This window comes from Helianthus annuus, chromosome 11 (assembly GCF_002127325.2).
Source record: "Helianthus annuus cultivar XRQ/B chromosome 11, HanXRQr2.0-SUNRISE, whole genome shotgun sequence".
Taxonomy (NCBI): Eukaryota; Viridiplantae; Streptophyta; class Magnoliopsida; order Asterales; family Asteraceae; genus Helianthus; species Helianthus annuus.
The window spans coordinates 178,516,197-178,528,270 of NC_035443.2; the positions used below are offsets into that span (position 1 = coordinate 178,516,197).

General features: G+C 34.7%; 1 long non-coding RNA gene across 1 annotated transcript; it reads left to right on the forward strand.

The window, feature by feature from the left end:
* Positions 1-9,587: 9,587 nt before the first annotated feature.
* Positions 9,588-10,974, forward strand: LOC110887401. The gene is made up of 2 exons (XR_002563280.2): positions 9,588-10,130; positions 10,641-10,974. It is a non-coding gene; the product is annotated as an uncharacterized LOC110887401 (long non-coding RNA).
* Positions 10,975-12,074: the final 1,100 nt, after the last annotated feature.

Genomic DNA, 12,074 nt, shown 5'->3' on the forward strand with positions numbered 1-12,074 from the left:
CAATATAAGCTTCTTTCCTTTCTCTCTCTCTCTCTCTCTCATGAAAACTGTAAGACCCATAGTCCATTTTATACAATTATCCAATAAATTTCTATTATACTAGTGTATTTAAAATTAAACATACACTTAAAATGCAAGTTTATTAAAACATTTTTGCTAAATAAAACATTTCAACATTTTGTAATTTGAGTCGCCGTTTAAAACATGATGACAAAACTATTCGCGGAAGCTTTGTTCTTTATGTGTTTGGTTCCTTGCTGAGCTTAATCGTCTTCTGGTGACTCGGTTAGCACCTACATTTCATAAAACATGAAATGAGTTAGTCATATAGCGTTTATAACATGTCTAAACAAGTTCGTGAGTCAAAAACATGCAACGCACAAGATTCAGCAACAAAATGCAGTAATATGGCCCGTCGCGTGCCGCGACGGGATTTGGTAAACTCGTCGCGTGCCGCGACCATCGTCGCAGGCCACGACCATGATGGCTTTTAGTCGTCGTGTGGTGCCACGACCCCTTTTTGACAGAAAGATTGCAGCTATCAGCTGCATATTCCGGGCATAACCAATTTTTGTGCAAACGAGCATAACTTGCTCATTTTTATCCGATTTAAGTCACGTTTCTTTCTACGTGACCGTAATTCGATCCCCCATCACATGGAATTAAAACCCGACATCCGGATTAACAAAGTTTTAGACTTTTAAGTCATCGGCTTATGTTACACTTAGGAACTTTTGACCCGTTCGTGTATTAATCAAACAAACCTGTTTGTTTGATTCTAATTTCCAATGTACCTTATATTTCCGATCTTGTCTATCCTATTAGGTTCAATTTATGGATTTTACTAGTATTTTTAACCCATTTTTACCCATATGCAACTTTTGACCCGTTAAGGGTTTTTAAGCATATTTTTGACACGAATCGCTTTCATTCATTTCTAGCATCGCATTCTCATATTTCTTATCAAGTAATCATCCACCACAACTATATGTGTGGTGGATTTAATGTGGAAATCCATATGTTCCGAGTTTTACCCCTCGGATCATCGTTTTACGGCAAAAACTCATGTAGAGTCATTTGACCCAAGTATTTACATCTTTCACTTTCTATACTTATTCTAAGTATTTATTTACTCATAAAGCTCGTTTTCAAATAACCTTTAAAGGTCATTTGTTCAATTTAGCTTATAAGGGCGTTTTGGTCAATTTTAACCCTTCTATCACTACGAAGGACATTTAAAAGCCATATTTGACCAACATCCCACTTTTAAAACTATGATCTTGTATTTAAGGTCATTAGGTTTCAAAATACCATGAACACCATTTAAATCATTCGGTTAACTTCTTTAAAGTAACCGAATGTCTATTTTACTTCACTTAACTCTCAATGAACCTGCAGATTCAATTGAGTAGTTGACCTATTACACATACCTGACTCGGATCAATATATTGACCCGTTCCGATACCTTGCCTTAGTAGCCGCTAAGCAATCACGATGTAAATATCCATTTGATATTTATTCCTATAATCATATAACTCAACAAACCATTAGTCAATATTGTCAAAGGGAGATAATTTCACCTTTTGACCCGTTTGGTCTAAATGACCGTGAAACTCTATGAGATGATATTTATTACCATCTTATCCATATGACTAACTCCAGTTACACCGTATAATCGTTTTACTTGTAAATCATCTATTGATTCTTTTGACCCATTATAACCTACGTTATAACGTGTCTTTCCCAAACTAACGGTTATTGTCAACAAGTGATCAAAGTACCATTTTACCCTTATTATTTGCATTGGTTTACCATACAAGGTAATCATTAAAACTCGCCATCTTTTAGTCATTTCATGACTATCTAACCATATTAGCTCCTTTTATCCATTAAACATGATTTATGACCATTGTCTTTTGTTCCGGACCGCACTTGTCGTATCGGAACATCATAATTTAAACAAGGCTTATCATTCATAACCTATCAAACCAATAGGTATTAAATAATTAGAGTGTAAGCTTTACTTACCTTACATCCAGATTATGCTTTTCCGTCAGTCTTGCTTCGTTTGACTAACTTCGTTCCCAAGCTTTCACCTAGCTTGTTAATCGTCAAACTATCATTGTAAATTGTAAGATGGTTAGACTAGTCATAATTATTCACGACTATTCCATCCTACGCTCTTTATGTCGAAATTATCATTTGATCATATCATTGGTCATTTTGACTTTAAAAAAAAATCAAACGGCCTATTAACACAAAGAATTTACACGAGGTAGCTCAACTACTCGTTTAATTACTTGGCCAATTATCCGGTATCGTCATTCTTATGTTATCGGTTTACCATACAAGGTAATCATTAAAACTCGTTATCTTTTAGTCATTTCATGACTATCTAACCATATTAGCTCCTTTTATCCATTAAACATGATTTATGACCATTGTCTTTTGTTCCGGACCGCACTTGTCGTATCGGAACATCATAATTTAAACAAGGCTTATCATTCATAACCTATCAAACCAATAGGTATTAAATAATTAGAGTGTAAGCTTTACTTACCTTACATCCAGATTATGCTTTTCCGTCAGTCTTGCTTCGTTTGACCAACTTTGTTCCCAAGCTTTCACCTAGCTTGTTAATCGTCAAACTATCATTGTAAATTGTAAGATGGTTAGACTAGTCATAATTATTCACGACTATTCCATCGTACGATCTTTAAGTCGAAATTATCATTTGATCATATCATTGGTCATTTTGACTTTAAAAAAATCAAACGGCCTATTAACACAAATAATTTACACGAGGTAGCTTAACTACTCGTTTAATTACTTGGCAAATCAACCTCCGTCATTCTTATGTTATCGGTTAAATCACTTTAACACATGATGTTATCAACATCTTTATAATCAAGAATATTTCATCATTTTATCATATCATCTAAACTTATTTCATATTAAGTATGATTATATACTCAAACACACAATTTGTTCAAGTATTTCCTGATTACTAACTTGTATGATGATTCTAATCATACTCATATCATCAAATTCATCTTATGACTAATACCCACTTAGCCTAGTGTGGGAATTCATTCAATCATTCAATTCATAGCATGTTAGGTATGATTTTCACTTAGGGTTTTGTTCCTAAGCAAGTATACATCACTAATCTAGCCATAGCTTCTCTAATCCATGCCTAATTCGCGATTAGGATGATTATCCAATCTTTACAACTTCACCAAATATCGAGATTTTACATACCTTATGATCCCCTAGCTTGGGTGATCATTAATCCATGTTCAATTGTGAATTTTGACTCCATTTGGACCTTCAATTTGATGATTCTAAGTGAGATTAGGGTTTTGGTTCTTGGAGAACCTTCTGGTTGACGTACAGAACACACCTTTTGTGTGTGTTTTGTATTTTAAGTTTATTTTATAATTAAACTTTCCATTTACCCGAATCTGGCCCCTCTTGTTTGGTTAGTTATTAAGTAGGACACCACCTACTTATTTCTAACGATATTCCCACTTATTAACTAGGTTAAACATTCCCCAGTTAAATTAGTGGTTTCAGGAAATCCACGACTTAGTTTATTTTGAGTCCCGTTAACTCGGGCTTTGATAAACTTTACTTTCCCAAAAGCTTTCGTTCAGCTTATATTTAATATTAGGCTTATTTATTTAAAATCCTAATATTCACCGGGTTACTTTTACCCCTAACGGCAATTTACCCGTCTTTTAGTACTAACGTAGTTTAATTACCAAATCTGTTTTCGGGGTGTTACAAAAACTCTTTGAACTCCCTCTCTTTTCATCATCATCTCGCTCCACACTTCGCTGCCCCACCGCCGTCATCATCGTCGTCACCTTCATCGCCACTACCATTAATGATTCTTACCAGTGGTGATGACAAAAGTTGAGAGGCGAAGGTGTGTGCTTGATGATTTGAGTAGGCTTAATCAGTACTTATGATTCAAGAGGTGGTGGCATAAGCTTGCTAGGGTTCCACCAGAACCATACATTCCGGCGACCACGAACGAATATCGCGACACAAATAGATTCCGGCAAAGGCTGCATGTTCCTTTTGGGTGATTTTTGTTTGACCGACGAATAGGCAACCTCTGGTTAAATTCTGGTGAGAAGATTTAGGGGCAATGACTCCACTGTCGTGCTTTCCTTGATGACGGACAAGACGAGAGACTCCAAAGGATAAGGTAAGAATCGGTTACATTAGGCTATTTTCTTATTACCCTAAACGATCCGGCTAATATAATGTGTGTCTGTGTTAATTTCCTGGCGACTAATGGAATGCTAAAACAGTTTCGATTATGGTGAAGACTAGCGAAATGTTTTTTTTTGAAGTATATATGCAACCATTCCTAACTTTTTTTGCTTTGTAGTTTCTTGATTTATTGTTGCATTGCTTCCTATTTCCTTTATGTTTAGCTTACAATGAATTCATATCATATTGCATTAAAAAGTTATGATTAACATCATCTTCGAATTTAATTGATTCTTAGATCAGCAGAGGTATTTGTTTTGTCATGTAGGATGATGGGTGCGATATGAGATATGGTGGCTTCGGTCTTAGGCGACTCGGTGCAACTAGGGCTCACTGCAACTGTCTTGTGTCATTAGAGTAACACTGATGGTTTTCTTTATGTTGATTTGGTAAAATTTTTCTTTTGGTATCCTACATATGAAAACCCTTTTTGTGCAGGCTAAAGTTGATGTACATTGTTTTCGTTTCCGTTTCCGTTTCCGCACTTTGCATCTCAAAATCAAAATGTTGATGTGCTAAATGATGAACCTCCTTCCTGCGTTTGGTGCTGAAAGGTATAAATTGAAATAAATTTTTCAGTTTCATAATCTATTTAATAGTTAGCTTTAATAATCTGCATTCACCGTATTTGTCACTTGAATTCGTATGATTTTAGCTATCTTTTGTTTGGTGGTTCTATATGAGTGATTTCGAATACCATGTTTAGAACCTACAAAAGGGTATGCTTGGGATTGCTTACTGAATCTGCTTATGACATTGAGAAGTACGTTGTTTTGTGGATTTTTGGTATTACGCTTAACAAAGTGCATATAAGTGGGTTCTTATGTGTTTTCTTTTCCTTTCATTTATCATTTTTAAATGGTATATAGTACCACTGCATCATATCCTACTGGTATTGCCTCAATAACCATGTTTGTTCACCTTCTCTTCTTTGGTCCATTTGTTTAGCATGAATTGAAAGAGTTTTACACCTCTAGCATTGATCTCGAATTCATCCTTGAGTACGCCCGATTTTCATCTGATTACATAGTGTTTCTTAAATTAGGGTCAAGAAGAAACGCCCTAGATTACCTCGCAATTCTTTAATAGGGAACCGATGATTCAATGTTGAGGTCATTTGCCATTTCAGTTCCTTATTATCAGTGGCGGAGCCAGAAACTTTTTCTTATGGTGTCATCTTTTATGAATATTCCGGTTTATTGTAACTCGGAGTCGAACTTTTTGGATCGGTTCGGATCTAGTTGGGTCAAATCACATAATAAAAGCAAATATCACAGTAAAAGTACAATTTTGTTGAATAAAAACACATAATAAAATTACAAAGTCATTTAAAATATATAAAAAAATGCATTTAATAGTTGTTTTGTACGCATTTTCATGTTTTGAAAACGATTCATAATGTTTTCAATGACAACTTGCAAAAAAAACCTTTTTTTCATTATAACAGACAAATGCACGTATCGCTCAAATGATCATCAAACAATCAAACATCTTGTTAGGTTAAACAATTGAAACAAAACCAATTAGACATGGGGCTATAATGCTTACCGGATTTGAAAAAATAAAAATTAAGCATGAACCTTTAATGATTTAAAGTATACTAATTAAATTCAAGTAACTGAGCTTAATTTTTTAAATATAAATTTGTTTATTATGTAATTGTTTTAGAAGAAAACAAAACAATGGTGTCGGTTGTAAAAAGACAATGGTGTCGCTCGAATTTTTTCTATTATACGCTTTATTTGCTACACAAAATTCAATGGTGTCGGACGACACCGTTGTTCAAAGTGTGGCTCCGCCACTGCTTATTATCATGTGTGAATTATGGACTTTTCCGAGTTCAGTATTTTCTAGGATCACCAAATCCCTCATCAGAGAAGGTTATAAAAAAACCTGATACAAAACCTGGTTACATGTATATTTCTAAAGATACTAAAGGGGTTCAACATAGACAACTTTGCATAGTAGGTTACACTTTTAGCTTGTTAACATATGAATTTGTGGAATTTTGATATGTTTCTATCCCTAACGGGTCAAATAATTTAGTGGATTCCGGATATGTTTGTATCTGTAACAGGTCAAATTAGAGAATTCTGGATATGTGTTTTGTATTTAACGAGGTTGTTCTCACCCGCGCGTTACGACGGGGCATTAACCTTTTCTACAAAGCAAAAAATATTAATAGCTAAGAACATATCGCATGTTTCAGTAGGAATCAATGTACGAACCTTACGATATAGACCGGTTTTCTTCCACCTTACGATATAGACCGGTTTTCTTCCAAGGTATTATGTTATATCCGTTATAAACCTACTTCAAATAACATGCACTACAAAATAAAATGTCATGCATTTGCATAAAAACATTTGAATAGTAAATTTGTAAGAAAAACCTACAATTTAATTTAGTTGTTCATTGATGTATTTTGAAGAAAATTTATATTGTAATATAAATATAATCATACAGTACTTACAATGGATTTTGGGAAAATAAAATAAAATTGAAAGAAGGGAAAAATTAGACAATAATATAATATAATTAAAAACACGAAATATAGCTATTGTTTTTATTTTCAACCTTAAACATGAAATAAGTTGACTGCTACATTTTTTACATTTACGCTTTGTATAATTACAACATGTTATTTTAGAACAATTAAAAAAGGTAAAGAAAATAAAATTATAAAGTGAATACGAATACAAAAATATATATTTTATAGAATAATAACATTAAACAATGAAATTCAAAATTAAACCCTCTCTTTCTATTCCTTCCCTTCCAACCAAACTTAGAAAAAGTTTTACATCGAAAACACCAACCGGCCTCTGTAATTGATCGTCTTCATCATCAAGCGACGATGAAGAAATAATCTAAAGAAAAAATAATATAAACCAAAACAGATTGCAAAACAGAAATGTTATAATATGAATAGAAAATTCTAGTATATATTCTTGGGGGATGGAGGAATGCATGATCAAGAATTAACAACGATGTGATCGTGTTTCAAGTAGGAAAATACAAAAATCATAATAACCAAAACAGATTTTATCAACTGAATCCAAACATGATCAAGAACAACCCAAAATCCCAAACCCCTCAATCTTTCTCCGTAAATAAAAAACAACCCACCATCCACGGTAACGATTCAAATTATGTTATGTCGATACAATTAAACTGACGACAATAGTTTTTGCGGTGATGGTTAAATAGGGTGTGAAACGGTGGCAAACGCCCGAACGGGTGTGGAGGTCGGTTTGGTTGTCTAACTGTAAAGTGACGTTGGTATTTGAACGTATGTGTCGGTTCTATACCGGTAAGCGAAAGAATTTGAAAATAAAAGGTGGCAAATTCCATTCCGGTGTATTTTTGTTTGATCTATTACTAATATATATTGCTTAAATAATGAGGTATCAAATTGTTGATAAAATGGAAGAAAATGATGGTGAAGAAAACGGTGGATGTAAAACCGGTGCCGGAAGCGGTTATGGTAACGGCGTTAGTGAATGAATCGTTAAGTTGGTATTTGTATAATTATATATAATATATAATATATAATATATAATATATAATATATAATATATAATATAATAATATAATATAATAAAAAAAGGGTAACCTTTCATCACTAACTAATGAACATGACTTTTAAACAAAACAGATAACCTTTCTATTAATAACATTTTCTTAAACGTGACTTTTAAACAAAAGAGACGTAACGTTTCCATCAATAACATTTTCTAATGGACGCGACTTTTAAACAAAAGGGACACAACCTTTCCATCAATAACCTTTTCTAATGGACGCGACTTTTAAACAAAAGAGACATAACCTTTCCATCAATAACCTTTTCTAATGGACGCGACTTTTAAATAAAAGAGAAGTAACACAAGTTACTTTTTGTAGGGTTATTAATGAGTCAAATTTATTTGTCGATTCTAGATATGTTTTTGAGTAAACTGCCATTTTGGTCCCTGTGGTTTGGCCAGTTTTGCCACTTTAGTCCAGATCTCAAACTTATTACATCCAGGGCCCTGTGGTTTGCATTTTGTTGCCATTTTAGTCCAAAAGTGAAATTTGACCAGATTACCCACTTTTGACCCCCCTGTTTTGTCCTTATCCTCAGGGGTATTTTGGGTATTTTGTAATATTATATCTCAAATTTAATAAATAATATAATGCCCTTGCCAGAACAAGAACAACAACAACAGCAACATCTCATCTTCATCATCTTATCTTCATCATCAACATCATCAACATCGTGGTCCCTGTGGTCATCCTTCTCGATCTCTCTCTCACCAACCATCACCGCCATCACCACCACACCGCAGATGACCAACCATCACCGCCATCACCCCTCCCTCTCTCTCTCTCTCTTTCATCTCTCTCTCATCTGCAGATGACCGCCATCACCGCCACACCGCCACCGCCACACCGCCACCGCCTACCTTTCACAAACCCTAGAACGAGTTTAGAGAGAGAATGAGAGTGTAAAAGCTAGGGTTTTAGGTTTTAGAGGGAGAACGAGGGGGGAAAGAACGGGGGTCGTGGGAGGCGAAGAGTGGTGGTTGTTCCGGTGGGAGGTGTAAAGAGGTGGAACAGATCTGAAATTGGCGGTGGGAGGTGTAAAAAGGTGGAACAGATCTGTTTTCCGATCGGATGCAGAAAAGGAGATCGACAGCTCCGGCGTCAGCGCCGCCGTGCGGTGGTGATTTCTGGGTTTTAGATGATGATTTTTGTCTATATTCTGAGTTTTAGATTTTTGGGTTTTAGATTTCTGGGTTTGTTGATTTTAGATTTCTCTCTCTCCTGGGTTTTAGATTTCTGGGTTTGTTGATTTTTATCTATTTTCTGGGTTTTGATAGTGATAGTGATGGTGATGGTGATGAAGATGAGATGATGGTGATGAAGATGGCGGGGTGGAGACGATGTTGATGATGAAGATGAGATGATGTTGATGATGAAGATGAGATGTTGCTGTTGTTGTTGTTCTGGCAGTGGCATTATATTATTTATTAAATTTGAGATATAATATTACAAAATACCCAAAATACCCCTGAGGATAAGGACAAAACAGGGGGTCAAAAGTGGGTAATCTGGTCAAATTTCACTTTTGGACTAAAATGGCAACAAAATGCAAACCACAGGGCCCTGGATGTAATAAGTTTGAGATTTGGACTAAAGTGGCAAAACTGACCAAACCACAGGGACCAAAATGGCAGTTTACTCTATGTTTTTTTCTCTAATGGGACAAATAAATTAGTGGATTACAGATGCTTTTTCTCTCTAAGTTGTCAGAGAAAGAAGTGAATTGTGGATATATTTTTATCTCCAACGTGTCAAATAGATTACTGAATTTCAGATATGTTTTCTTCTCTAACTGATCAAATAATTTGGTGTATTCTGGGTATCTTTTCTCTCTGGCAGTCAAATAAAGAAGTGAATTCCGCACATGTTTTTTAATCTCTAATGTGTCATAGATTAATAGATTTTAGATATATTTTTATCTCTGATTGGAGGCATCTCTGTATCTCCAACGGGTCTAATAAACCAGTGGATTTGGATACCTTTTTTATTTCTAACAAGTGACATCAATCGCATCCAAGTCTATTTTCAAACCATACTTCTTTTATTTTAGTTTTTTGCCTCTGGTCAACGCATATTATGTTTATAACAACAGGTAAAGAAGAAAACTTGTGAGCGAACTTTGGTATTTGTTCATAAACTTATATTCAAAAAGCATCTGTCCATATATACTTACATAATTTATAATAAGCAGGCCGGGTTTTGCTTATTCCGGTAAAAAGAGAAGATGTTAGAAGAAGGATCCACCTATTTTCAGTCTTACGGTACACCTTATATCTTTCAATCCTTCCCTTATGAGACAAAGGCTTCTAATTTTGTTTGGAAAGTTAATTTGATATAATTTTATTATGGTTACTGAGGGTTAGGGTGAGAGGGGCACTCCCCTCTTAGGGGAGTCCCCTCTCTTACGCACACCCAATCCGTTTATGCCACGTCAACTCCCCTCTTAAACTCCCATTGCACCTCAATTTGATGGCGGCACTCCCCTATTAGGTGACTTGTTTTTTTATTAAAAAAAAGAAATAATTGATTGGTTTGAAAAGATGATGGCCCCACACTCTCCCCCTTCCTTCACGCGGTGACTTCTCCCCGATTCCCCTCCCCGATTTGGGTCCCCGCGATGATGGCGGCGGTGTTCCCGATCGGGGAATAGGGTCACCGAATTGAGTCCCCGCTAGTGCTGCCGACACCCTTATAGTTTATAAAACTTATTTGATTCGGTGTTCTTCGCAATGACTTATTTTGTACATTTATTACATGGCTCATTTTTCCAGGGTTATATATATGTAACTTTTGCAAATCATGAAAATTGATGTTGCTTTGGTTTCTTGGAAAGAGCAAGCACGTTTTTTGTTTCAAGACACCCAATGAATTTCTATGATCTTAAATGGAGGGGGAAGGGTTTGGGCAAGACATAGGCCTGTGGCCCTCATGGAAGCTCAAGTAGATGGATAAATCTAATCCAATCAAATTACCAACAAGGGAATCAAACAAAGGAACCAGTTGAATTATTGTATAAAAATATATTATGAATTGAATCAGATTAAACAAAGTGTAACTTGGTTGGATCAGATTAAACAAAGTATAACTTGGTTGGGTTGTTTTTTATAACGTGATTTCTGTTGTCTTTTAAACATTGTTCAAGTGTGAGTCGATCGTTTCCATGGTGATGGTGGAGGTGGCATTCTTTAATTTAATTAACTCATATCCATGGTAATGGTATTTTGTTTTATTGTATCATATTACATCTGTTGTGCCAAAATGTATACATATGTATATAACTAGGGTGCTACTTTCTACACCCCCCCCCTATTTATTTTTTTCACCCCCCTCCTCTCACATACTTACAGGTGGGGCCTGCGTGGCACCGACAGTTTTCCTCTCACAAGGGGGGGTGTAATCAGGAAGGAGGGGGGGTGTGTATAGAATGGGCCATATAACTATCATTTAACTGTCCTCTGTAGTCGTTAAAAGCTATCCTTGTCGTGAAGCTCATATACATATGTATATAACTTATGTGTGATTTTTTTTTCTTTTTAATGTTTGAATTACGTTCTCGCCCTGTTTAGTCGACTCCGCAGCAACGCACGGATTTCTCACTAGCATCTTCATATTGAAAAAGTTATATCTTTGTATTAAAAAAGAAAGAACAATAGTTTGAATCATGTAAATGAAATCTCTTCATAGAATATAATAACGAACAACTTAATATACTTAATATGTAAATAAAATCGCTTTATAGGATATTAAATAACGACTAACTTTATATTACATAACAACTAACTTTAAGATATCCTTATATTAAATAACCACTAACTTAACTTTCTGAATTAATAATTATTGTGGTAGGATCATATACAAATTGTATTTTGTGTTAAAAAAAATAATAAGAACTATTCACAATATGTGACATGTTATCCTCTAATTTATGTATCAAGGGTATTTTTGTATTTTAGCTTAGAGTTGGTTTCAAAGAATTCATAAAATCATGGAAGTAGTTTTAATTCATATGTTGATTATACAAATTTATGTGCTGATTATACAAATTCATGTGTTGCTCGTATATGTGTTGGTTATACAAACTCATGTGTTGCTTATATAAATTATGTGTTAGTTATAATTATGTACGTATGTGCTAATATATATGCTGATTATACAAATTCATGTGTTGTTTATATATGTGTTGGTTATAATTATCAACACATTTA